Source organism: Hemicordylus capensis, chromosome 4 (assembly GCF_027244095.1).
Source record: "Hemicordylus capensis ecotype Gifberg chromosome 4, rHemCap1.1.pri, whole genome shotgun sequence".
NCBI classification, from domain to species: Eukaryota; Metazoa; Chordata; class Lepidosauria; order Squamata; family Cordylidae; genus Hemicordylus; species Hemicordylus capensis.
Genome location: NC_069660.1, coordinates 241,896,454 through 241,923,678, shown reverse-complemented (window position 1 = coordinate 241,923,678; position 27,225 = coordinate 241,896,454). Strand labels below are relative to the sequence as shown.

The 27,225-nt window shown below is 43.3% G+C and overlaps 1 protein-coding gene and 1 long non-coding RNA gene across 14 annotated transcripts in view; one reads left to right on the top strand and one right to left on the bottom strand.

Moving 5' to 3' along the window:
* Positions 1 to 27,225, bottom strand: part of DLGAP1 (DLG associated protein 1) — a 575,006-nt gene that overhangs the window by 388,365 nt on the left and 159,416 nt on the right. The window lies entirely within an intron of this gene.
* The window catches only part of LOC128322601 (uncharacterized), a 156,098-nt gene that overhangs the window by 102,673 nt on the left and 26,200 nt on the right, over positions 1 to 27,225 (top strand). For all 5 annotated transcript variants that reach the window (XR_008305809.1, XR_008305808.1, XR_008305807.1 and 2 more), the window contains one exon: positions 25,636 to 25,740. This is a non-coding gene — a long non-coding RNA (uncharacterized LOC128322601). The remainder of the gene's footprint in view (positions 1 to 25,635; positions 25,741 to 27,225) is intronic.

The following is a 27,225-nucleotide window of genomic DNA, read 5'->3' as shown; positions in this document are numbered from 1 at the left end:
TAGATAGATAGACAGACAGATAGATGCTATGTGCTCCCCCAATTTGCCTAATGGTGGAATTCCAGGCGGCAGCTTTTTACAAAGGTCAGTTTCTTTAGAGAAGGGAGAGTACTGAAAATCTATGACATTTTTACAAGATCATCTAACCAACAATGCACACTGAAGAAGAACATTTAAAATTCTTCTTCATTTAAACACAATTAAAACAATGTCTAATTAAAAGCCTGGGTGAACAAATGCATCGACTGCTTTTTAAAAAGTTGTAAGAGATGCGGAGGCTCTTATTTCAGCAGGAACTGTGTTCCAAAGCCTCGGGGCAGCAATGGAGAAGGCCCGTCCCCAAGCAGCCACCAGACGAGCCAGTGGAAACTGCACACAAACCTCTCCAAATGATCTCAGTGGGCGGTGTGGTTCATAGCAAAGAAGGCATTCTCTTAAATACCTAGAGCCCAAGCTGTTTTAGGGCTCTATCGGTAATAACCAGAATCTTGTACTTTGCCCATCTCTCCGAGATGACCCAGAGACCAACCTGGCTGCCGCATTCTGGACTAACTGCAGTTTCCAGACTACATACAAAGGCAGCCTCACATAGAGCACATTGCAGTAGTCAAGTCTGGAGGTGACCAGCAGATGTACCACTGTTCTGAGGTCATTTATCTCAAGAAATGGACGCAGCTGGCGTATCAGCCGAAGCTGATAAAAGGCACCTCTGGCCACTGCCTCAACCTGGGACACCAGGGAGAGGTTTGTGTCCAGAAGCACCCCCAGACTGTGTACCTGTTCCTTCTGGGGAAGTGTGACCCCATCCAGAACAGGCAGATCAAAATCATTTCCTGAGTTCCCACCCACCACAATAAGTACCTCCAGCTTATCTGGATTCAGCCTCAGCCTGTTACCTCTCATCCTGCCCATCACTGCCTCCAGACAGTCATTTAGGGAGGTTATGCCTTCTCCTAATGATGCTGACATGGAGAAAAAGATTTGGGTGGCATCAATATACTGATAACACCCTGCACCAAATCTCTTGCTGATCTCTCCCAGCGGTTTCATGTAGATGTTAAACAACATCAGAGACAATATGGAGCCCTGAGGGACACCATACCGAAGTTCAGTTTTTGAACAACAATAGTTCCTGAGGGACACCACCTGGAATCTGCCTGAGAGATAAGAGTGGAACCACTGCAAAGCAGTGCCTCCCACCCCTAACCCCCTCAGACACCCCAGAAGGATACTATGGTCGATAGTATTGAAAGCCGCCGAGAGGTCACAAAGGACCAACACAGTCACACTTCCTCTGTCAATTTGCAAGTGGAGATCATCCATCAGGAATCTGACCAAGGCAGTTTCCACCCCATAGCCCACCCGAAAGCCAGTCTGAAACAGATCTAGATAATTTAACAATAAATAATCAGTTTCATCCAAGACAGCCTGGAGTTGGGAAGCCACCACCCTCTAAATTACCTTGCCCAACCATGGAAGGTTGGAGACAGGCCTAGTTGCTCAACTCTGAGGAATCCAAGGCAAGCTTCTTCAGAATTGGTCTAATAATTGCCTCCTTAAGGCAAGGAGGCATCCTGCCCTCCCTCAGAGAAGCATTTATGATCTCTACTAGGCCTTCTATACTACTAGATAGTATTAGCCATGTCGGGCAAGGTTCAAGAGAACAGGTGGTAGGCCGCATCGCTCCAAGCAGCTTGTCCACATCCTCACAAGTCACAAACTGAAAGTTATCCTGCCTAACCACATAAGAGGAGTCACTGGAAACCTCCAATTCAGATACTGCAATAATTGTGGGGGTCTAAATCCAAGTCAACCCAAATACGAGAGATTTTATCCACACACAAAAATCATTAAACACATCACTGCAGGTAATAGATGGTTCCAAATTGTGATTCAAGGGAGGAGGGGCACTCACTAGCCCTCTTACAACCCTGAACAACTCCACCGGATGTAAACTTGAGGATGCAATAAGGGCCAAAAGGAATAGCTTCTTTGCTGCCCGTATATCCAGAGCATAGATCTTCAAATGTCTCTATGTTGGAATCTGTTGGATTCTAGTCAAGTCTTCCTCCACTTGCGCTAAAGTCGTCTACCTTGCTGCTTCAGCCCCCGTAGTTCTTCTGTATACCAAGAGGCCAGTTTTGAAGTGGGTTGGAGAGAACGCTTAGGTGCGATCAAGTCTACTGCCCTGGTGAGCTTGCTGTTCCAGTTCTCCAACAGGGCATCAACAGGATCACTGGCAGAAACAACACTAAAATCCTCGAAGGCTTCTTGGAATCCTACTGGATCCAATAACCTTCTCTGGTGGACCATTCTAATGCACCCCTCATGAATCTCGATTCCTGCCCATCCCTACTTAAAGACAGCTGAAACATTTTTGTTTGCTATACAGTTTTAGTATCCAAGGAGAAGCCAGTGAGCACTACATTCAAAGCTGACTGGGGCGGGGGGACACTGTATAATGAGAACAACACTGACAACATTAGTAGCTCATCAAATAATTTACACCATTTTGAGTCAGCTGTATTGCTCAAAAAACAATATTTTAGAGAGATTAACTCATGCATTAAAACACATGCTTTTGATCTCCAAGGTTAAGTAAAAAGTAACTTTTTGTGCCTTTTCTGTACACAGACCTTTATGGAGCACTGGAATCAAATTGATTAAGACAAACATATGCTGTGAAAATTATTCATACACTCTCAAATAACTGAGAAGGAATTAACGCAGAGGTTTTTTTTTAACTCTTTTTTTCAAACTGAAGCACATTCTACAACATTCTTTTAAAATACACACAAATAACACTGCAGTATTTTAGGGATGTACAAAACATTTCAATGTCAACATGTTTCAACTTGAAATGGGCCGTTTTAAGCACAAAACAAAACGCCCTCTAAATAAAGGGCCTATTTTGAGCTCAGAACAGAACACCATTTCGATCAAAACGTTTTGATGTTTCGAGCGCCATTTTGGAGGCCCGTTTTTGGAACTTGCCTCCGAATGGCTTGCAATCTCCCTGCTTCTTGGTTGGCTCAGTGCCTCCCTTCTTACGTCATTAATCTTTTGTAGTTCTTTGAGAGTATCAACAAGCCTGTGGATGAAAGGGATCCAGTGACATAATATACTTGGACCTCCAAAAAGCTTTTGACACAGTTCACCACCAAAGGCTCTTGAGTAAACTTAGCAATCATGGAATAAGGGGACAGGCTCATGTGTGGATCAGTAACTAGCTGAAGGACAAGAAACAGAGAGTAGGTATAAATGGAGAGTTTTCACAATGAAGGGGAGTAAGAAGTGGGGTTCCCCAGGGATTGGTACTGGGACCAGTGTTCTTTAACTTGTTCATAAATGATCTAGAAGTTGGGGTAAGCAGCAACATGGCCAGATTTGCAGATGACACTAAACTATTTAGAGTAGTGAAATCCAGAACAGATTGTGAGAAACTGCAAACATATATCTCCAAACTGGAGGAGTGAGTGACAAAATGTAAGCAAGTGTAAAGTGTCGCATATTGGGGCAAAAAACTCCAACTTCACATATACACTGATGGGATCTGAGCTGTTGGTGACCAACCAGGAGTGAGATCTTGGGATCATGGTTGACAGCTCATATAAAGCGTCAACTCAGTGCGCAGCAGCTGTGAAAAATGCTAACTCTATGCTAGGGATCATTAGGAAGGGGGTTGAAAATAAAAATGATAATATTATCATGCCCTTATACAAATCTATGGTGTGGCCACATCTGAAGTATTGCATACAGCTTTGGTCACCATATCTTAAGGAAGATATTGTAGAACTGGAAAAAGTGCAGAAGAGGGCAACCAAGATGATCAGGGGCCTGGAGCACCTTCCTTATGAGGCAAGGCTACAGCATCTGGGGCTCTTTTCCTTGGAAAAGAGGCGACTAAGGGGAGACATGATAGAGGTGTATAAAATTATGCATGGAATGGAGAGGGTGGACAGAGATAAACTTTTCTCCTTTCTCACAACACTAGAACCAGGGATCACCCCTTGAAACTGAAGGTTGAGAAATTTAGGACCGACGAAAGGAAGTACTTTTTCACACAGCATATAATTAATCTATGGAATTCTTTGCCATGGGACATGGCAATGGCCACCAGCTTGGATGGCTTTAAACGGGGCTTAGACAAATTAATGGAAAGCAGGTCTATCAATGGCTACTAGTCTGGTAGCTGTGGGCCACCTCCAGCCTCAGAGGCATGATACCTTTCAATACCAGTTGCAGGGGAGCAACAACATGAGAGATGGCATGCCCTCTCCTCTTGCCTGTGGGCTCCCCAGAGGCATCTGATGGACTGCTGTGTGAGACAGGATGTTGGACTAGATAAACCCTGGGCCTGATCCAGGAGGGCTGTTTTTATGTTCTTATTTGTTGTTGGTATTATATGTCATTAGCATACAAATAAAATGTTGTCATGAGCAACTGTGCCCCCACTGGGTGCGGGGAGGGAGGATGGTTGGATACAAAAAGAGGGAATTTCAAAATTTATTCAAAGGGACTGGGAGGCAGAGAGACCCCTAATGCCTCTCATAAAGAGAGGAGGAAGAAAGGTTTGATTTTATGGTTTTCTATTCTCAGTGCTGAGTATAATATTCTATGTTATGGCTGCTATAAATATCTGGTTTTGCTGGATCTCAGATTGACAAAGGTACAACTTGGGGGCCGGCCATCCTTGAGTTGTGGTCTGGTTTGTTTGTGAGATAGTGTTGTGGCACAAAATGGGCAGTGGCAGCTGTGTGTGTATACACATGTGTGTGTTCCCCATGGAATTGTTCCCTATGGGTAGCTTCTAGGGACCCAAAAGTGGGCTGGCTGGTAGAGCATGTTGAGTGCTATCTACCACCCAACATTAAAAATAAATGTGTAAGCAGGCAAATTTTAACAAATCTTTACCTTTTCCCAAAATCCCACAGTGTACCTGGAGGTACATATCACCAAGAAGGAGGATGTGCACCACCAAAAAGAGCACAAATAGCACGTTCATCACAAAAAAGGACAAAAAGATGGCTCAAATTTGCATAAAATTTGCATGCATTAATTTATATGTGTAGATGTAATGTTAGAATAATTTGAATATAAATAAAACTTGCCACATTGAACCAGTCAGGTGCTGGTTACTGGAGAGGAGAAAGGGCAAGCTTATGGCTGTGCATCCAAATCTTGATCAGGGTGGATTGGCTTTATTCCACACAAACGCTTCAACAGGATGGCCTTTATCAGGGTAGATTCACTTTTCCAGAAAATCCAGAAAGCTCAGCAGCAGCACTTCTTCTGTCACAGTATAGGAAGAGAGCTCCCTCTCAGGAAGTGAGCTGGTGTGAGAGCTCTCCTAAAAGGGAACTCTCTCCCTTCCTATTGGTTAAAGCAGGGGTGGGGAACCTTGGCCCTCCAGCTGTTGTTGAACTACAACTTTCATCATCCCCAGCCACAATTGTGGCTGATGATGGTGGGAGTTGTAGTTCAAAAACAGCTGGAGGGCCAAGGTTCTCCACCCCTGGGCTAAAGAAACATGAGATGCCCTCAGCCAATGTCTGCAAGGCATGGGATGGTCCAAGAGGGAGGAACCAACAAATGGAGTTGAGTTGTCAGAAGATGACCTCTCATGAGAACTCAGCTAAAAGAGAATTCTCTCCCAGCCCATTGGCAGAAGCAGTAGTGCGGCTATGACTGCCTTCAGTTTTGCAAGCAGAAGAGTAGCCGAAAGGGTGTCAACTCGTCTCCCCAGCTGCCATTGCCCTGACCATCTCAGAGAAGTTGGGAAAAGCCCCTGCCTTCACAACCCTCTTTCAAGTGCCAGACTTGAAATCCCAGACAAAGGAAGACAAATCTTGGACAGCCCTTCAAAACAGAGGACTGCCCAGGATAAGAGAGGACACCTGGTCACCCTTGTTTGACTCCCTGATGGAAACATACTGAGTGTCAAGATGTATTGTGAGTACACTTAGTCATACTTTGGCCACCTGAGTCCAAATTTTGCCCCAAACAAGCTCAGCTTCTGTGTTCATGCTATGAACATTATGTAGTCTCTCCCACAAACACACATATGTAATTAGGGCTGTCCCCCTGTTCCCTGCATAAAGGCTGCAATTCTAGTCACACTTACTAAGGACCAAGTCTCACTGATATGGATTATGATGAAATTTCTTGATGACATTTTGGCAAGAACTGAGATGGCATAAATCAAATAGAGTAAAATTCCTACATATGATCTTGAAGAGCTACACAGGGTCTCAAAGTCCCAAGGAAAGATTATGCAGTGCACAAACAAACCACAAACTGACCCACCAAGAAATGATGTGAAGTAGTTGACTCTGGCTGTAGGTTTTGGATGCCATTAAATGAATTGTTTGCAATTTTTTAAAAAGAAAGTTGCTTTTAATAAGATAATAAGGAAGCAAGTAGGAAACAATACCAAGATGGTGGCTATCAATCTTTTAAAAAAGTTTTTCTTTTGAACTTTGACCGAATTTGTTATTTTCCAACTAAGAAATTGAGCCAGATCTTATGCAGAAAATAAGCCCCAAACCCTTGTGCTCTGGGAAAAATGAAGCACTTCAGTTATAGTGATGAACAAACACCTTCTGGTCATTGTGACCTTCTGATGAGACAGATAAATCCAGACATCACGGGTTCGCTGAGAAGTGCATTCATCTGTGTTTATCTACTCATGGCTATTTGCAGGAAACATTTTTCTTACAGAAAATAGCACTTCTCTCTTGGAAATTTAAGAGTGGCAGCTTTAGTTTAGTACTTTACAGTCAATTACAAAGGTAACTGGGGTGAAGTATACTTTAGTCAATTAACTTGCTTGACTTTCATTTGTCAACAGAAACAGGCAATAAAAAAGTGAAGATCCACAAATAAAGACTGGGAAACTAATCGTGTTTGTTGAGAAGGAATGAAAATTAAATATAACTTCCAATGCCAGTACAATGAACAATACATTTGCTTTTAAGAAGATAAAAACTGTCACACTAAGTCAGTCAAAAGTCCATATACCAAACTACTTCAAGTAGCCAGCAAAATCCTGAGGACAAGTATGAAATATGGTGATGGCCACAATATCGTGTGTGTCAGAGGTTTAGTGCCACTGAACATGGAAGTTCCATTCCCAGCCATCACAAACAGCCACTGATAAACCTATCATCTTTAATTTATCCAAGCTATTTTAACCATCTATCCTGTTTCAATAATTATACAGGTCATTTATGCATTTTGTGAAATAGGCATTCTATTTGTTTAGCTTGATTCTGTTGCCAGGCAATTTCATTTGGCTAAATACTAAAGTAAAGCCTCACTCTTACCCCCACTTTCTCTCATGGCTTTACAGACCTCTGCCATCCATTTCAGCCTAATAATCACTTTGCTCTTTGTAATAAGAACACAGAACCAAGTACAAAGTACTAGTGCACTGTGTCAGGTATGAAATGTACATTTATTTAGGAATCAAAATATATATCCTGTTTTCTCCGAAATTTGCAGCAGAAAGTGGCATGTAACATGAAAACAACTTAGTCCAGTAAAAACCTGTATATTGGCACATTATCAGGGCATGAATACACACTGGGCCTTAAGAATACACATGACCATGTCTCCAGTCTGTCCTAAGTCTGGTTCTGTCATGAGCAAAGTTCAAGAATTGTTCTGTGGAGTCAACATACTGTCCTAAATGATGCAAAGGGGCCATTTCATAACTGCATTGCTATTTCTAAGATGGCATCACATCCACCTCCTCCATCTTTTAAATGGCTGTTCTGCAAAATTAAAATCACACAATGCAGACTAACAATTCTCTTTGTCATGTAGAACCCCCTTCTAAAGGAATTAGATGTTATTGATGATGAGTAACATTTAGAACAAATTTGCAGTGTGTAGATGAAAGGAGTGTAGTTATTCACAACAGTGAGTAGTGGTGTGCGTGGTTCGGTTTGGGGGCCATAGGGAACGCCGCCGGACCGGTCCGGAATTCCGGAGGTCTGGTGGTTCGGAAGGGCGGGGGGATGTGACTTTAAGGGGGGGTGGTAGTACTCCCCCCCCCCGCTGCTCTTCCCCCTCCGGCGCTGGTGCATTTAAGAAGCTTCTTAGGGCGGCAGAGTTCCTCTCTGCCGCCCCTCCCCCCGTGATTGTTCATTAATGCCTGCAATGCAGAAGAGCTGGCGGAGCGCATGCGCCCTTCACGGCGTGCGCGTTCGTCTCCGCCGCGGGCGCCACGAAGGGCACATGCGCTCCGCCAGCTCTTCTGCATTGCAGGCATTAATGAACAACGATGGGGGCAGGGGCGGCAGAGAGGAACTCTGCCGCCCCAAGAAGCTTCTTAAATGCACCAGCACCGGAGGGGGAAGAGCGGCGGGGGGGGGGTAAGTACTACCACCACCCCACTTAAAGTCACACCCCCGCAAGAGCCGGACCACGCTGCGTCCGGACCATGCATACCACTAACAGTGAGCTGAAACCCCAAACCTATGGAAACCTGGCCCATCCTTAGATAGGATTCATTGCCAGAGTAGGGTGAAAAATGCACCATATCTCAAACTGACCCTTGGAGAGAATGTGAGATGCAAGATGCCTTTCCTCAACAGAACAATAAATAACATTTGGCTTGATTTAAGTTTCCTATTTGTAGTTACTGATGTCAATCCATAATTAAGTCTAGTGAAATAAACACTACACAGAGGAAGTGTAATGCAAAGCAAGTGAAATGAGAAGAATTTTGTTTAAACAAAAGACATTAAAGCTTTTGAGACACTAATTTTCATAAGCGCTTAATTCCAGATAAATATCATACAAAATAAGCACAAAGACAATAATTATTTCCTTTTATGTACAAGAGATCATAATACTAGTTCATATAGTTTTGGTATCTTATTTCCCCCAGGATATCTTCAGTAGGGATGTGCCTGAACCGGTTCGGAGGCCATGTTGGAGGTTCGGCACGGAGGGGGGTTGTAGCTTTAAGGGCTCCCCCCCCGCCGCTCTTGGTACTCCCCCCCTGCCGCTCTTCCCCCTCCGGCGCTGTGTTTTTTGACAAAGTTTCTGGGGCGGCAGCATTCCTCCCTGCCGCCCCTGCCGCCGTCGTTAGCCTGCCAGAGCCGAAGTAAGGAACACGCATGCGCCCGTTCCGGCGCGCGTGCGCACCCACCACCGCCACGCACATGCTCCGCATACGTCACACATCGACGTGTGACGTATGCGGAGCGCGCGCACGGCGGCAGGTGCGCACGCGCGCTGGAACGGGCGCATGGGTGTTCCTTACTTCGGCTCTGGCAGGCTAACGACGGGGGCAGGGGCGGCAGGGAGGAACGCTGCCGCCCCAGAAACTTTGTCAAAAAACACAGCGCCGGAGGGGGAAAAGCAGCGGGGGGGGGGTAAGTACCCCCCCACACCCTTAAAGCTACAACCCACCCACCCCCGTGCCAGACCAGACAAGTTCGGCGCTTTGCACATCCCTAATCTTCAGTTGTCTGAAAATTATTTATTTCAGCAATTTCTTTATATAAACACCAGTAGTTGTTTTAAAATTTAAGAAATGCATGAGTTTCCCTAACTCTGATGGAGTCTTCTGTGTGTGCCATTGAGTTGGTGTAGACTCCTGGCGACCAGAGCCATGTGGTTTTCTTTACCATTGCCATCTCCTATGCAGTATGAGATTATGCCTTTCAGCATCTTCCTTTATCTCTGCTGCCCAATACAGGCGTTTCCCATAGCCTTGGAAGCATACCAGTGACGATTTGAAACAGCAACCTCTTGCTTGCCATGCAAGTTACTTCCCTGCTCCACTAATAGACTCCTTATGGAGTCTACTACCTCAAAAATTCCTGAACATATGCAGCTACTTTACACTGAGCCAGGCCATTGGTCCATCTTGTTAAGTATTCACGTTAATCAGCAGCAGCTCTCCAGTTCTAGCCCTTTCTATAACACAATGGTTCCTAAGCTGGGTTCGTCCAGATGTTGAACTACAACTCCCAGCAGACATCTCTAAGTTCAGCAACATCTCTAAGAAATTAGGTTGGGAACCACTGATGTATGGCCTCTGGAGAACTTTGTCGGCATGCATTCCTATAATTAAAAGGGGAGAAAGTTAGCAAAGAAGGGGAGAAGATTCCTAACCAAGCACATTGCCCAAAGCAAGGCACACAATGCTGCCTTACCCCGTGCCCCTGGTGGGGGCCAGTCCTCTTTCAAAACTACCCCTTGCAAGCTTTGAAAATGACACAGTGGGCAGGGAACAAGGAAGGCTGCTGGCAGTCTTCACTTATTTCCCTGTGCTTCTTGCAAAGTTTGCAAGGAGTATGAGAAGAACTCCTTGCAAAGTTTGCAAGGCTCATATCAGTCCCAAAGAGCGATCTGACCACTAACAACTGCATCAGCTTGCGCCATGAAAGGCCACCCCTGCTTCAAGTAATGTAGGTTCTATCTGGTGATGAATATTTCCAGCTCTATGACAGGCAATCTGAGGCGGCATCAGAAAAAAAATTGAGGGGGGCACAGAAGAGGAAAAGTGGATTTCTGGTAGGTATCTGCAAAATGTTTTGACATTTAAATGGGCCATTTTGAGTGTTTTGAGCTTGAAACAAAACACCCTCTAAATAAACGCCCTGTTTTGAGCTTGGATAAAAACAACCCCATTTCAATTTAAAAGTTTCAAACACCATTTTGGATGCATATTTTCCCCTTACTAATTGGTTTTCAGGCACTTGCTTCCAATTGGCTTGCAATCTCCTTGCTTCTTGGTTGGTTTATTAGCATACAAAACAAGCAATGTCATGGGCAACTGTGCCTTTCTTGGCTGGGGGGAATAGGAGACACGAAGGGAGGAAGTTTCAAATCAAAATGTATTCAAAAGGAAGGCAGAGAGAGTCCTTAAAATGTGCCTCTCTTGAACATGAGAAGAAGGAAAGAAGGTTTGATTTTGAGATTTTCTTTCTCAGCACTGAGTATAATATGTTGTGCTTTGGTATTGGTCTTTGGACTAAAGACGAAGAAACAGAAGCAAGCAAAATGGATTTTCAAAACAGATGGTGGAAATTGCCAAGAAGAGAAGAGAAGCCAAAGTCAAGAAGGATAAAGACCTCAGGAAGGAACTTAATAGGGTATTTCAGAAAGCTGTTAGAAGAGATAAAGGAGTAGTACTACAACATCTTTAAAGACCTTGAGGATGGAGATAGACAGGAAAAACAAAGTAAGTTTTCTAAAAGATATCTCAACTCAGAAGGAGGTTCTAACCTCAAATTGGTATGTTAAGGGATGCCAAAAGACAGATAGTAACTGATTCAGAGAAGAGCAAACAGAGAAGGAAGGAGTATACTGAATATCTGTACAGCAGGGACACCAGCATCCAAGATACCCTAAAACAGGGATTCTCAATGTTGGATCCACAGATGTTATTGGACTTCAACTCCCATAATCCTCAACCAAAGGCCACTGGGGCTGGGGATTATGGGAGTTGAAGTCCAATAATATTTGGGGACCCAGTGTTGAGAATCTCTGCTCTAGAAGATATTCCCTACTTGCAAGAACCTCTAGTACGGGAAGACTAAGTTAGATCAGCACTCCGGTCATTAACAAGTCGGAAGGCTACAGGACTTGATGGAATACTTACAGAAATATGGAAGGCAACAGAAGAAGAATCAGTCAAGGCTCTAACCAAACTATGCCAGCAAATTTGGAGAACAACACAGTGGCCAACAGATTAGAAGAGGTCAGTCTACATACCCATATTGAAGAAAGGACACTTAACAGACTGCACAAACCATTGTACAATCTTCTATATATTTAATTATTTAAGGCATACCAGTGGCTAATCCCATGTGTGGCAGCTCTCACAAGAGTTCGAAGAGCTGCTGGAATGGCTAGCCACAGGATGGGAAGGAGAAGGAAAAATGGCAACGGCAGCCGAAGAAAACTGCAGCGGGTGACTAGCAAGCGGCAGGACAAGTGGGAGGACAAAATGGTGGCGGGCCGCGCACTGCGCGAGAGCGAAAAAGGCGGCAATGGCAACCAGGGAAGAAGGTGGAAATGGCAGCCAGCAGGCAGGAAAAGGAAGAAGCCAGGCAGGTGGGCAGGCGTGGGGTAGGCAGCTAGAGGTGCAGATGCTCTGCACCCGGTCCAAATAGTATCCTTAATTTCACATGCTAGGAAAATAATGTTCAGGATCATCCAATGCAGATTAGAGCCCTATGTGGAAAGGGAAATGCCAGATGTTCAAGCTGGTTTCAGAAAAGGCTGAGGAACAAGAGACATCATTGCTGATGCACACTGGATAACTGAGAAAGCCAATGAATACCAAAAAGATGACAATATGTGCTTTATTGACTACAGAAAAGCCTATGATTGTGCCGGCCATGTCAACTTGTGGAATAACCTTAGGAAAATGGGTGTCCCAGAACATCTCATTGTTCTCATGAGAAACTTGTATGCAGGACAGGAAGCCAAAGTCCAGACGAAACATGGTGAAACAGACTGGTTCCAGATTGGCAAAGGAGTAAGACAAGGCTGTATACTTTTTCCTTATTTATTGAACTGATATGCTGAACATACTGTATACTGAGAGAAGCTGGGTTGGAAGAAGATGAGCATGGTTTTAAAGTTGGAGGCAGAAACATCAATAACTTGTGCTACACTTATAACACCACTCTGACAACTGAGAATGTGGATGATCTGTAAGCTCTAGTAATTAAAGTCAAGGAGCACGGTGAGAAAATGAGACTACGACTAAATGTAAAGAAGACTAAACTAATGGCAATGGGTACAGCAACCATCTTCCATATTGATAATGAAGACACTGAAGTGGTGGATAGCTTCTGCCTTTTAGGATCGACCATCAACAGTAAAGGATCCAGCAGTCAAGAACCATGCCGCAGACTAGCACTTGGTAGGGCTGCAATGAAGGAAAGGATATTTAGATGCCATGACATGTCTACACCGAAAAAGGTTAGAATCATTCGGACCATGGTTTTTCCTGTGACACACTATGGATGTGAAAGCTGGACTTTGAAGAAGCAAGACAGAAAAAGTATTGACAGCTTTGAACTTTGGGGCTGGTGAAGACTTTTGAGGATACAATGGACAGCCAGAAAAACAAACAAATAGGTCAGAGAACAAATCAATCCAGAATTTTCACTCGAGGCACAAATGACCAGGTTCAAACTATCATACTATGGACACTTTATGCGAAGACCCAGCTCCCTTGAGAAGTCCATTATGCTGGGGAAAGCTGAAGGAAAGAGAGGAAGATGACGACCAGCAGCAAGGTGGATGGACTTGATTACAACAGCAATGAATACACCACTGAGGGACCTTAGAAGACAGATCATCCTGGGGAGAATCTATCTATGCAGTCGCTAAGAGTTGACACCGACTTGATGGCACTTAATCAGCCAATCAATCACTGCTATAACAAATGATCTGGTTTGGCTGGATCTAAGATTGAGATAGGCAGAATTTGGGTGACTGCCTTCCTTGAGTTCTGGTTTGTTTTGTTTGTGATATAATATTGTGGCAAGAAATGGACAGTGTCAGATGAGTGTATGTGTAATATTTCTTGGTGATTGCTGTGATGAGCACCATGTCTGGCCTTGATGAGCACCATGACTGACTTTTGCTTCACTCACTGCTCTGCAATCTGCATTGTAAGGTGTACACTAGGCTTGTGCATTTCGATTCAGCAACAAAACGTTTTGTGCCCAAAAATGGCATTTTCGGATGTTTTGTATAAAAATCTAAATGAAAAAAATAAAAACAATTTTTTTTGTAAACAAATCGAAATGACCCCATTTTGGAGACAAAGCTTTGTTCTTCAGTGGTGGTGGTGGTGGTGGGGAATTTGGACCTTTGGACTCCTGACTGCAGCAATTAGCAAGGCAGTGAGTGTTTGTCAAGAAAATTAGCAGAAGATATGATATGCAAAAAGCAGGCACAGCATCCCTGAGGAAGCTCATTTCCTTGGAATGTGTTGTATTGTAAAGCAATTGTGTGCTAAGAAATTCTGATTAACAAACAATGCCCTGTTTCCACTCTGTCTGGGCTGATTGCTTTGAGGGTGGGGGCGGTGGGGGAGAGTTTGGTTCAATTTTTCAATGAACAAGTTAGTTACTCAGTCGCTTCTAAGTTCTGCCTTTCTGGCTCTGTCATTCAAGAGAGAAAGAACTAGTTTTTCATTGCATATCATGGAAAACTCAAGTTTCCATGATGCCATGCTTGCCTTGCTGCCAGCCTGAGCCCAGCATGCAAGTCTGCTTATATATAATGCAATTCAAATGCCTGCCTGCCTAGGATGGTTTGTTATTCTAATGCATCTGTGTGGTCTTGCTTTGGAAGCCTGGTTCTTTGTAAAGCTCTGCTGTGGATGAGAACTGCTTGCTTGGAGGAGGGGGGGGCAGGGAACACTTGATGCTGCTGTTGGCTGTAGTTTGCACTGTGGGGGTGCTGGGGTGGCACTGGGGGGCTTGGGGGTCGCAGCAGTGGAGCGTGGGCTTGGGGGAGTGAGGGGTTGTTGAAATTTGTGTGTCTTTGTTGCAGATTTGGGGAAGAAAGGGGGGCAGAGCAGTGGGTTGGCCATTAGCATCCCAAAGGGTGCCTGCCCACCACCCAGATTTCAAAGGAGTTATCCAAAGGCGTGATTTTAAACTAATTTCTGAAGTTTATGTGTCTTTAAGATTTCATCCCATAGGGAACAGTGAAGGTTTCAGCAGCCCCATAACTGCCCGGGGGGGGGTGTGTCGGGGTGGCCCAGAGTGAGTGGTGGTGTATTATACAGAGGGTGGCAACCACCCTCATGGGTTGCTAACCCATGGGGTACTGGGTTTTGTTGTTTCTGAGGTGTTCTGAGTGTAGATTCTCTGGTAGCATATGAGATTTTCAGTGACAAAGCATGAATCCTCTCTCATATGCTACCAGAGAATCTACACTCAGAACACCTCAGAAACAACCAAACCCTGTACCCCACAGGCTTGTGGGTATTGGGGTGGTTGGCATCCTATGTGCACTACACCACCACTCGCTTGGGGCCACCCCAGTGCCCCCCAGCTGGAGTTATGGGGCTACTGAAACCTCCATTATTTCCTATGGGGGAAAAAACCTTAAAGATGCATGAAGAAACGCCACATTGTTCCCCATATAGGGTATAATGGGTGCTGCCTACCAACCAACCCACAAAAGAATTGGGCAAGCGGGCAATTTTAAACAATTTTTTAACCTATTTCCTAAAGGGGAAGGTTAAAAATTTGTTTAATATCATCCGCTTGTACATTTCCTTTGTGGGCAGGGAAATGCATAGTATCCATCATCCCATACCACCCATCATCCCATACCACCCATCCCATACCACCCAAAGTGGGTTCACTTTGGTGTCCCTGTGAGCTACTCATGGGGAAACGTGGTGTTTTGTGTTTCTCTATTGTTTCCTATGGCCGAAATCTTTGAAATGTTTCAAGTTTGTTTCATTGAAACAACCGGGGTCAACTGCTGTTTCTTTTTTTGCATTTTAAATTTTTTATTGACTTTTACAATAACTTTACAATCCAACTACATTCATTTGATTAAGTAAATATTGACTTCTCACTTACCAGTCTGCGCAGTTCATGTTAACTATACATATAAACCATTGCTATAATAATTCAAAACATACATACTCCACATTGCTACTCAATTTACCCAACCCAATCTGCTGTTATTGCTATATTTCAAACCCTTCTGAAAGGTCCAAATTAGAAAAATAATTCTTTAAGTAAAGTAAAAAATGGTAAAAAGTAAAAATCTTCTTTAAAACATTCCAAATTTTCATCCTTTACAAGTGCTGTAAGTTTTGCCATCTCCGCATATTCCAAAATTTTTATCAACCAATCTTCTTTTGAGGGCATTTTATTGTCTTTCCATTTCTGCGCATATACTATTCTAACGACTGTGGCTGCATACATAAAAAATGTTAAATTTCTTCTGGAGAACTCTCCTTGAGTTATTCCCAGCAGGAAGGATTCTGGCCTCTTAAGAAATGTCATTTTAAAAATTTTCTTCAGCCCATTATATATCATATCCCAAAAGGCCTTTGTCTTCCCGCATGACCACCACATATGAGAAAAAGTTCCTTCACATTGTCCACATTTCCAACATTTGTTTGAAACATTTTTATACATTAATGCTAATTTTTTCGGTGTCAAATACCACTTATACATCATCTTATAATAATTTTCTTTTAAAGTATAACATGCAGTGAACTTTAAATCAGTTTCCCACAATTTTTCCCAAGCAGCCATATCTATATTATGACCCACATCTTGAGCCCTTTTTATCATAGTCATTTTAACTACTTCATCTCTTGTCTCCTCCAAAAGCAACAAGGGGTCAACCGCTTTTTCGATAAAACGTTTCCGCCATCTGTGTTTTGTTTCTACCTTGAAATAAAACACAAAATCCATTTTGTGGACACCCCTAATTTCCAGATTGGCAAGCTGTGTGCCTCATGTTAGATTTCTGAAACAGAAGATGGGGGGCAGCTGGCTCTGGAGCCATCTTTGGGCACAATAGCCTGCTTATTCTTGATACGGTGTCCCATAATAGCTGTATGACAGTTATACAGCACACAGACAAAATCACCAGCATTAAATCTTATGACAGATTCAATACTGGCCTCGGCAAACTAAGAAAACTACCCTTTCCGCCATGCTTAGAATGTCCATGCATTCACCATGTCACCTCCTTTGCTAGACCACCACAGGGGTAATTTTGATCGTTCCTAAATGTTCTATCCTTTGCAGAGCAAGGCAATTTCATAGTCTAAGCCATTTTATTACTGTTATTAGTGCAGTGCCTGCTCCCCAACTCTGCACAAGTATTTGGACTCAAATGTAAAATGTCTATTTTTACAGAGGATTGCTTTCATTTATCTAGTTCTCTGCTAAGTGCATCTTTATCAGCAACTTAAAAGAGAATATAATTGTTTTTCCCTGTTTACCTCCGGATTTAGAGATGGTACTCTTTGTGATATATTAAGCCTTTTTCGGTATGAATAGAGTTTATTGTTAAGCTTAAACCCTATAATACAGGAAACAGCTGCCCCATAATATCAACTCATCTTCACCATCTGAAGGACAATGTTATTTAATATATTTAGAATGAATTGCTTTGTTGCTGAAGATGTCATTCTCGTTTTTTTAGTGAAATATAAGACAAATTCCATTTCCCCCCCAAATCCTGCTTTTTAAAGAATGATTTTTACATTTGCCTAGCTTGAGGTGTGTATATGTGTGTACACATACACCCCTCCAAATGATGATTTTTGTTTTGCAAACCTTTCATCTCAGACTACAAGGTCAACCACAACATTTAGTTTGATATTATTTACAAATGAATAATTAAGCATTACTCTAAGTCTTATCTGCAATATCCAAGTTGGGCAGCAGCCGCAAAAGAAACAATACTCGAAATGCCAGCTAGAAAAAGCCACCACATATCTTTGTTCCAAGATATGTGGCATTCCAAGATCATTCCCATCAATGATTGAAGTCCCTCCCCCACCCAGCTTGCTGGAAGTTGAGCTCCAATCAGCTTGCAGTAGAAGAAATTATGTCAGAGTTGACAAATGGGAGCATGAGCCATATCAGGCAGAAAATGGGACCCCTTAGCATAGTTTGCCACAGCAATCTATATGATGTCTTGCATTTTTATAATTTCTTCAGATTTAAGAATTGGTTCATGGTTTTGAAGTTCTTCCAGAACTGTGCTTTAGGGTTTTGCCATTGTTGTTGTTGTTGCTAAATTTCTAGACTACCCTATCCAAAGGCTCTCAGTGGTGCACAAGTTTAAAAAACATAAAAACCAACATCATTTAAACAATTCAGAACCATTTAAAACCAATTAAAATACTTAAACACAATTTAAAAACTTTGGAAGGCCTGGCCAAACAAGTAAGTTTTTAGGGCTCTCTTAAAGGCCAACAACAAGCCTAAATTACAGATACTGTATCTGCCAGGAGTGCATTCCATAGGCCAGGAGCAACTACAGAGAAGGCCTGGTTTTGCGTCACCACACGTACTGGTGGTAACTGGAGACCGACCTCTCCAGATGACCTCAACATGCAAGAAAGCACTCTATAAGGTAACCCAGACCACTAATCCCTCTAAGGCATGCACACATGTACACACACATTTTTTGATGTACGCAGTTAATTTTAGATCCCACTCAGATTGAATCAGGAAGGTCCCACTCTGAATGCATATGCACATGCACACACTTTGCCTTGATACTGCCATCGAGAACAGAATTCATTCCACACACAGATGAAAAAAATTAGAGAGAACACTGGCCTGGACCCAAGCCATTCAGGGCTTTAAAGGTAATAACCAGCACTTTGTATTTTACCTGGAAATATATTGGCAGCCAGCGAAACTGTTTTAAAACAGGCATAATATGATCTCTCCGAGTTATCCCAGAGACCAGTCTGGCTGCCGCATTTTGAACTAACTGAAGTTTCCAAACTATGCACGAACGTAGCCCCATGTAGAGCGCATTGTAATAGTCAAGCCTGGAGGTTACCAGCTGATGCACCACTGTTTTGAGATTGTTCTCTTCTAGGATTGGACGCAGCTGTCAAATCAGCTGATGTTGATGAAAAGCGCTCCTGGCCATAGCCTCCATCTGGTATTACCAGGGTGAGGCCTCGATCCAAGAGCACTCCCAAGCTGTGTACCTGTTCCTTCTGGGGGAGTGTAACCCCATACAGCACAGGAAGATCTAACTCATCCCTCAATTTCCAATCCCCCACAATAATTACCTCTGTCTTGCTTGGATTGAGCTTCAATTTTTGTTATCCCTCATCCAGCCCTTTACTGCCTCCAGGAAGGTATTTAGGGAAGCTATGCCATAACCTGATGAAGCTTATAGGGAGAAATAGATTTGGGTGTCATCAGCATAATGCACCAAATCTCTGGATGACCTCACTCAGCAGTTTCATGTAGATGTTAAAAAGCATTGGTGACAAAATGGAGCCCTGAGGGACTCCACATAATAGGTCCCATTTCAAGGAGCAACCATCACAAAGTTCCACCATCTGGAATCTGCCTGAGAGATAGGCAAGCATGACTTGTCAGCTAAGCAGGGTCCACCCTGGTTGCATATGAATGGGAGACTAGAAGTGTGAGCACTGTAAGATATTCCCCTTGGGGATGATGGAGCCGCTCCGGGAAGAGCAGAAGGTTTTGAGTTCCCTCCCTGGCTTCTCCGAAGTTGGGCTGAGAGAGATTCCTGCCTGCAACCTTGGAGAAGCTGTTGCCAGTCTGTGAAGACAATACTGAGCTAGATAGACCAATGGTCTCACTCAGTATATGGCAGCTTCCTATCCCCAACTCCCCCAAGTGATCCAGAAGGATACCATGGTTGATGGTATCGAATGCCACCAAGAGATCCAAAAGAACAACAGAGTCACACTCCCTCTGCCGATTCCCTGGTAAAGGTTGTGGTGGCAAAGTACAGGTTTACCTGTCTACTGTATGACCACACAACTTGGGCCTAATGCTCAGTGTGGCCTGCTGGTCACGGAAAATCCCCAAATGCTGCTGGCTTACTGGAAACTGCAATGCTTACACAAGCAAAATAGAAAGGGGAACTGGACAGAGCACAGGGTCATCATCCCAGACCTCTTCTCAGACATGGCAAGGCAAAAGTTGCTTCGCATATACAAAGAAGGTGCTTAACTGAGAGGGGTCAATAAGCATTTAGTAGGAGGAAACTTTCCAGGTTATGCCATTGTTAATTGTGGCAAATTTTGATTTATCACAATGCCTACATGTATGGAATCATGAATCTACTGCTAACATACTTCCCTAAAATCTGTATAAAATCAGGCTGTGTGCTGTGTTCGGGGCCATTTGAGCAAGTCACATTTCAAGACGCAAACAGGCCTAGCCTGGAGAGCATGGGGAAGATGTTACTGGCCAACTGGCCCTTCTTATATGAGAAGTGCTATTAGACTTTGAAAAATAAAGTAACTCAAGGTATTTAACCTAAAAGTGAAGCATTGTTTCTTCGACAAGGTCATCCATCAGGTCGACCAAGGCCATAGTCTGCTCTAAAGTCAGTTTGAAATGGGTGTAGATAATCTGTTTCCTCCCAAACTGCCTTGAGCTGTTTAGCCACCACTCTTCCAATCAACTTGCCCAATAATGGGTGATTGGAGACCAGCCTATAACTATCCATCACTGAGGGATCTAGGGAAGGCTTCTTAAGAAGCAGTCTAATCACTGTCTCCTTTAAACATGGAGGCATCATACCCTCCTTAAGAAATGTCATGTTGTTCAGGTAAGTCTCGAACTTGACCCAACATTGGGAGTTCACTTCTCTAACCTCTCCCTTAGGTGCCATACAAGTACCTTTGATTCCAAGGACTTAAAAACAAACTATGCTGGCATATGTTATGCCTCCAGTTGGTTAATAATTATATGCCACAGAAATGGAAATATAAACAATTCTATTGAACTAGGTCAACAAAAACAGAATGAGGAATCCACAGCTATCAAAAATCAGCATATTTTCTATGTGGTGTCAACAGCGTTCCTCAACAGGCTTTATAAAGCTGAATATACAAGAGGCTGTCATTCTAGTTCTTTCCAGTGCTAACATACATTAATATTACTGACATGAATAGGTTATAGAAAACAAAAACACAAGCCTAGACCTTTGCTCAGTGATAACTGGATTAGTTTGAAGCTGCAGAACACCAGTTCCCTCCCCCCACCCCCGCTCCTCTTTCACTTTCATAAACAGGAGCATCATCTTTTTAGATGTGGGGTGGCGATTTAGTTTGTTGTTGGATATTTTGTAGTATATTGTCAAAATTTTGCCTTCAAGGTCAGTAAAACTAGAATATCCTGGGTTTGAGAAATGAAGCAGCCTAATAAATCAGGTACTCCTTTCTACCTAAACAGGAAATATTCTCCTCCTGCATAAATGTTTAGATCTGCCTGGATGTAATTAGGGCCATGATTCTGTTCGTTCTTAAGAAATGAACATACATTATGAGACGGGTTAGGGGCATTCAAGATTCATTAATCCATGCTGAGCATGGGAAAGTGAGGGGAAATTTTTCTTCAGTATCCTCAGAAGAGAGAAACTTCACTGCACTCCTAGTCACACCATGTACTCCTCATGAGTAGAATAACAAAATCCCTACAGTAGGGAAGTGCTCAAACCACAGTTTATGCACTGGTTAGAATATAAACCAGTCTGTGGTTCGATGAACTGGTTTGTCCCCGTTCAGCCGACCCATGAACTGGTACAGCAGTTTGAGTGGGACACGGGTGTGTGTGTGGAGGTGAGCTGCACCTTTAAAAGTGAGTAGTGCAGGTCCCTATCGACATTTCCACCACTCCATGTAGCTTCCTGTTGCGGTGGCACTCCCGCCAGCAACCCGCATGTGGCGCTGGCACATACATGGCCTCTACACAGAAGGCATTTGGGTAGTCAGCATGGTGATCACATGACACATCAGGGCATCAAGGCTTTGTGGAGCTTGAGCCAGACTGAGATAGCCTTAACTCTGGTCCTAAATCTGGTCCTAAAGAGCCCCTGGTGGCGCAGTGGTAAAACTGCCGCCCTGTAACCAGAAGGTTACAAGTTCGATCCTGACCAGGGGCTCAAGGTTGACTCAGCCTTCCAGCCTTCCGAGGTCGGTAAAATGAGTACCCAGAATGTTGGGGGCAATATGCTACATCATTGTAAACCGCTTAGAGAGCTCCGGCTATAGAGCGGTATATAAATGTAAGTGCTATTGCTATTGCTATTGCTAAATCAGCATAAAATAATTTAATACCCAAATGTATGTATTATTTATTTTTCTATGTAAACCACGTTGTGAAGTTTGGTTGAAGAGCAATAGATAAATATTTGTAGTAGTAGCAGCAGCACGTTTCTTTAAAATCAAATTTTCATGGTTGTGAAAAAGAAATTTATCATTACAGTGTTGGCAATCAAATACCCTCCCCAATGTCACATTTAGTATTAATGCTAATAAACACTGTATAATATAATGCAGTGAATTGCATTGTATTATATTTTATATGTATCTGAAATAGTTGTAGGATATTATGTATTATAGTAGAGTCTTACAACGGAGTAGTAGAACCAGTGTGATATAGTGTTGGACTAGGACTGGAAAAGTCCTGAGTTGCTATATGTGCATTTTTGTGTGTGCCTTTCATCTGCATTTGTGAGTTTCTGTGTTGCATTAGCATTTCTATATTTGTGTTGTGTCTGTACACTTACGTGTGTTTCTGCATTTATATTGTATGTATGAGTTTGTCATGTGCACTGCGTCTGCGTTTTGTGCGCTGGGCCTGCATTTTATGCATTTGTGTGTTGCATCTGTATTTTTGCATTGGACATCTGTGCCTTTGTGTGTTCCGTCCATGTGTGTTTCTACAGTTGTGTTGCATGTATGTGTTTGTGTATTTGTGTTGTGTGCATGTGTATGTGCTTGAGTCATGTATGTGTTTTTGTGCCATGTACATCTGTGTTTGTCCATTTGTGTATTGCGCCCATGTTTGTGCATTGCATCTTTGTGTGTTGTGTCTGTGTGTTTGCATGTGATTCTGCATTTAGATTGCATGCATGTTTGTGTGATTGCATATCTGTGTTGCATGTGTGTCTTTGCTTCCTTAAGTCATTGTGTGTGTCTCATGTGTGTACATTTGTCTGCTGTGCGTTTGTAAATAGGCAATCAATAGGCTAAATGTAGCTGAGATTACCACAGTGTTTTTGTAAAAATAAAATAGGTGTAGGTAAAATAGTCCTGCCCATTGAAGCCACTGAGACCTTCTTATCGCAGAAGACAAGTACAGCTCTCTTGTCGGCATTCTGACAGTGAGGAATGGGCAAAGGACCCTGCCAACCGAGAGTAATGTGAGGTAATTCTGAAGCAGCGTAAGAGAGTCACTTTCTGCTTGACAAAGAAGAGAGGACCAAAAGCGGGGGTGGGATGCTGCAATCATGGGTAGTCTTACTCAGAAATAACCCCTCACTCTGAGGCTAGGCTTACGACCAGAGGCAGGGGGGGTGGGGGTGAGGGCAAACCTTATCTTCTCCCCAGACAATCTCTGCAGCTGGTGGGAGGTGCGGACCCACTCCCACAGGATTCACACTGCTGCATGCAGCATGGATCTCCAGACACCGGATGGGATACTGTGTCCCAGCCTCTGTGTAACCCACAATGCACCATGTGATGAGCATGGTGCATTGCGGGGTACCCCTGTGAGATGGCTGCACTAGGCGCCTGAGCGCACACAATCCCGGCACCAGGGTTAAGGGCACGCTCGCACCCTTAACCTTGGCTAAAGGCTAAGCTTCAAAGTTGGATCTGGGTGGGAGTTCCGGGATCTGCATGGATCCCGGCGCTCCACATGAGCAGCCTAGCCCAGGCTTACAGCCTTACTGTTTTTCCCCCACACTGCTCTAATTATCCACCTGGTTTTCCCAATATGTCTCCTCCTCTCCACTCCCCTGAGAGTTCACCTTCCATCACTAAAGAGGTCCTGCACCTGCAACAGAATCCAATGGCTGCCCCCCGTCATTGATGTCAGACTACTGGAAAAACATGTCAGCATTCTGGCTTCATTATCCATACAGTCATGCTCTGCATAACTTCACCAGCGCTTGCTTCCCATAGACCTTAATGGTGTAGGAAAACCTTAATAACTTTTGAACTACTGTTCAAAACTTCACCAGACCAAAAGCAGCACTCGCCCTAGACCAGTTTGTCAGAGTACATCAGTCATTTTCTTAGCGTAAAATAAATTTATGCTATATGGTTCTGAAGCTTGGGGGGGGGGACCAAAGTGTCAATTCTCAGAATTCTAACCTGTTGTAGCTGTGGCATTCTTATCATATCTCCTTGAAATTCAGCACATTTGTAGACCTCATCAAGTAGATTGCACATGCCAAGTTTCAAGTTATTAGCTCAGCAGCTGTCATATTTAAAAGCACTACCGTATCCATTTAAAATACAAAAGTATATGGCTTGCACTGTTAAGAGCAAGATGTGTATGGAATATCACACCATGGAGTTGCAGTCATCTTTCAACTTCTTGCATACCACCTTTTCCCAAGGTGGTGATATCACCTTTTGTGACATCACAGCTACAGAAGCTTTATAGGAGCAGGCTGTTCTCAAATACATGGAGGAAGCTAAAAATGAATGGAGCACCAGGATGGGGAAAGGGACATGTGTGAAGCACCGGTTTAGGCATACTGTCCAAACCAATCAACTATAAACCATTGAATGGGCCATAAATATCCAGCTAATTAGGATCAAACCATAGACAACTGGTCTGGTCGAAGGGGGCATTTCATTATATTTTCCTGAGCAAGAATCTTGCAGTGGATAGGGCAGGCTCCCTCATAAAGCCAGGTGAAATGATTGCTTCAGGCAGTGAGTGCATGATGGAATGGTGCGTGCACTCTGCCATCACTGTGGGTGTCATCTCACTTGCCTGCTACCATCACCCCCACCTCAAGTCTGTCACTATGCTTTCTTACCCTCTCACTGGACCCTCACTTCACTGGCCCAGGTACTGCCTTCTCTGCACTCACTCCTGGCCTGAGCTACTGAGGTGCATGTACACTGCCACTAGTGGCTGTTTTTTGATAGCTTATCAGTGCCTACAAAGAAATTAAGAAATTCTGCAAAAACCCAACTGCAATAAGATAATTGCTCTCCTTGGAAACAGTTCTCATTCATTATGAGGCTTGCTAAGAAGGAGCACTCAGATTGGAACTACCCCCAACCCTTTTGTTTTAATGGAAGACTTAAGGAGACTGTTCAGAAGCACAGCCTAGCCCAGACTAGGGCAGACCAGCCTGGGCTAAGCTGCACATGTGAAGCAGTGGGATCGAGCCTGATCCCAGCACTGCCCCCCCCCCCAGCACCAAGCTCAAGGTTTTAACTGGCGTTCTATGGCTCCACCACCCCTCAACCACCACCATTTCCAGCAGTGAGCCGAGGAGAAGGAGTGGCTATGCTGAGTGCAGTGACTGCTCTAATGGAAGCAGCCACCATGCTCGTGTTCCGGGGCACCTTAGGATGTGGGAGGTCCTCCCAGCTCCTGTGGTTGCCATGTTGCTGCTTGTGTGGGGATGTAGTGCAGTGGAGGGGCAGGAGGCTGCTGCTCATCTGCCGGGGTGGGCATGCAAGTTCCTGCCTTCCCTGCAGCACACCTAGCAGCAGCCTCAAGGTCATGTGAAAGACCACAAAGTCTTGTAATATTTCACAAGACTCCATCATGCAAACTAGCCTTACAGGTCAATGTTCTCTAATTCTGATCTGCCAAAGTGATTAAAAAGTGGATGTTAATTTTTCAGATTACCTGTGCTGGTGCTCCAGTAAATGTTCTCCCACTTATTGGTGATTGAGACTAACAAATATAGTGAGTTCCTTTAACTCACTATATTTGTTAGCCTCATTCACCACTACAAGTTCTTTTAAAAAATTCAACAACAAAATCAACTAAACTATTTTTGCTTTATTTCTTCAGAGTCCCACTTTTCTTGCATTTCAGTACACAAGCTTGTTGATCCTGCATCTTTCCCAAGTTAATTACATGCTTAATTTCTTCTCAATATTGTTTTTAGCAGAAGTAAACAGAAAAGCAGAATAGACTATGCAACAGCCAAAACCAATCACAAAGCTATACGTTCATGGAGCAAAAGAACCTGAAGTGGGGCCAGATGCATATGGTACGTTGTTACTACTCTAAAATGCTTGAAAGTTAATTATTGGTGACCCATTTATGAGCCATCTAAAAATGACATGCAGACATATTATGATGCTTACTTGCACTTTGTGCAACTTCATTAAATTCAGAGAAGTTTAATGGAGTATAATTCATTATAGTCTGGCTTCCCAGGATTGCTAGGTATTGAAGAAACTAATATAGCTGAAACCTGAAACTATCAGGCAGTACAATAATAAACTAATTATTGATATTAAAATGTCTAGAGTTGTATCCCAGCAATGTCAGGAATCCCCCACCCCGACACATCCTCCCACCACTTTGCTTAGTCCTTCTGGGTGGGTCTACGCATGCCACAGAATTAGATGGTAAAATGGACAATAAAAATTCAGATACTACATTTGAATAAAGGTAAAGTGTGCTCTGGAGTCAGTGTCGACTCTTGGCGACCACTGTGGTTTTTCATTGGTAGAATACAGGAGGGGTTTACTATTCTCATCTCCTGCGCAGTATGAGGTTATGCCTTTTAGCACCTTCCTATATTGATGCTGCCCGACACAGGTTCTTCCCATAGTCATAGAAACATACCAGCGGGGATTAGAACAAGCAGCTTCATGTTTAATAGGCAAGTGATTCCCCACTGTGCCATTTAGTCCCTGCATAATATCTCACTATAGCTAGAAGACAAGTATATCAGAAAGAAAGGCAAAGAACTTCACTAGAACTTATTATGCTGGTATTCTATTTTTCAGGATATTCAAAACTGTCAACTCCATGCAGTCTTATGTGGTATAGACCATTCTGCTATCTCATCATGTGACATGTGTAGATCCAATCTCTTGTCTTGCTGTCTGAGAAAGTAATCATGCCAGTCCCTTTGAAGATTACCATCAAAGCTTATTTTGTTATTGATTTTAAAATTGCATTAATAATTCAACAGCTGACACTTTCCCTGGCTTCATTTAGTTTAGATGTAACAGCAAAAAATCTCTGCATCTACATACTAAAAACTTCTTCAGTTTTTCTGTGACCTGATATGTAGCAAATTTTAAAGAACATGCAACTGAAATCAGGAAGCTTATGTGTTGTTATGGTTAAGAGAATGAACTGAGTGTAAGGAAGTCCTTGGTTCAAATTTCACCTCAACAATGAACTCACTCGGTAGTTTTACACAGATCATGATCTCTTAGCCTCCATCTCCTTCTGCAATATGAGGATAACGCATTAATGACCAACCTCAAAGGGTAATTGTAAGGATTAGTGAGAGCATGAATGTGAAGCGCTTTGAACAAAGTACTATACAAATGCTAATTATAATGTTGATTATGAAAATAATGAATAATGGCTGACATAATGTGCAGTGTATCGCAGATGGGTCTGCACCACTCTCAATATTGTGGACGCCTGAAACAATGCTGTTGCTCAAGAGTGCTAATACATAAAATTGAGGAACTGTGCTTGCATGACACTAAAGTCACTGGAAACATTA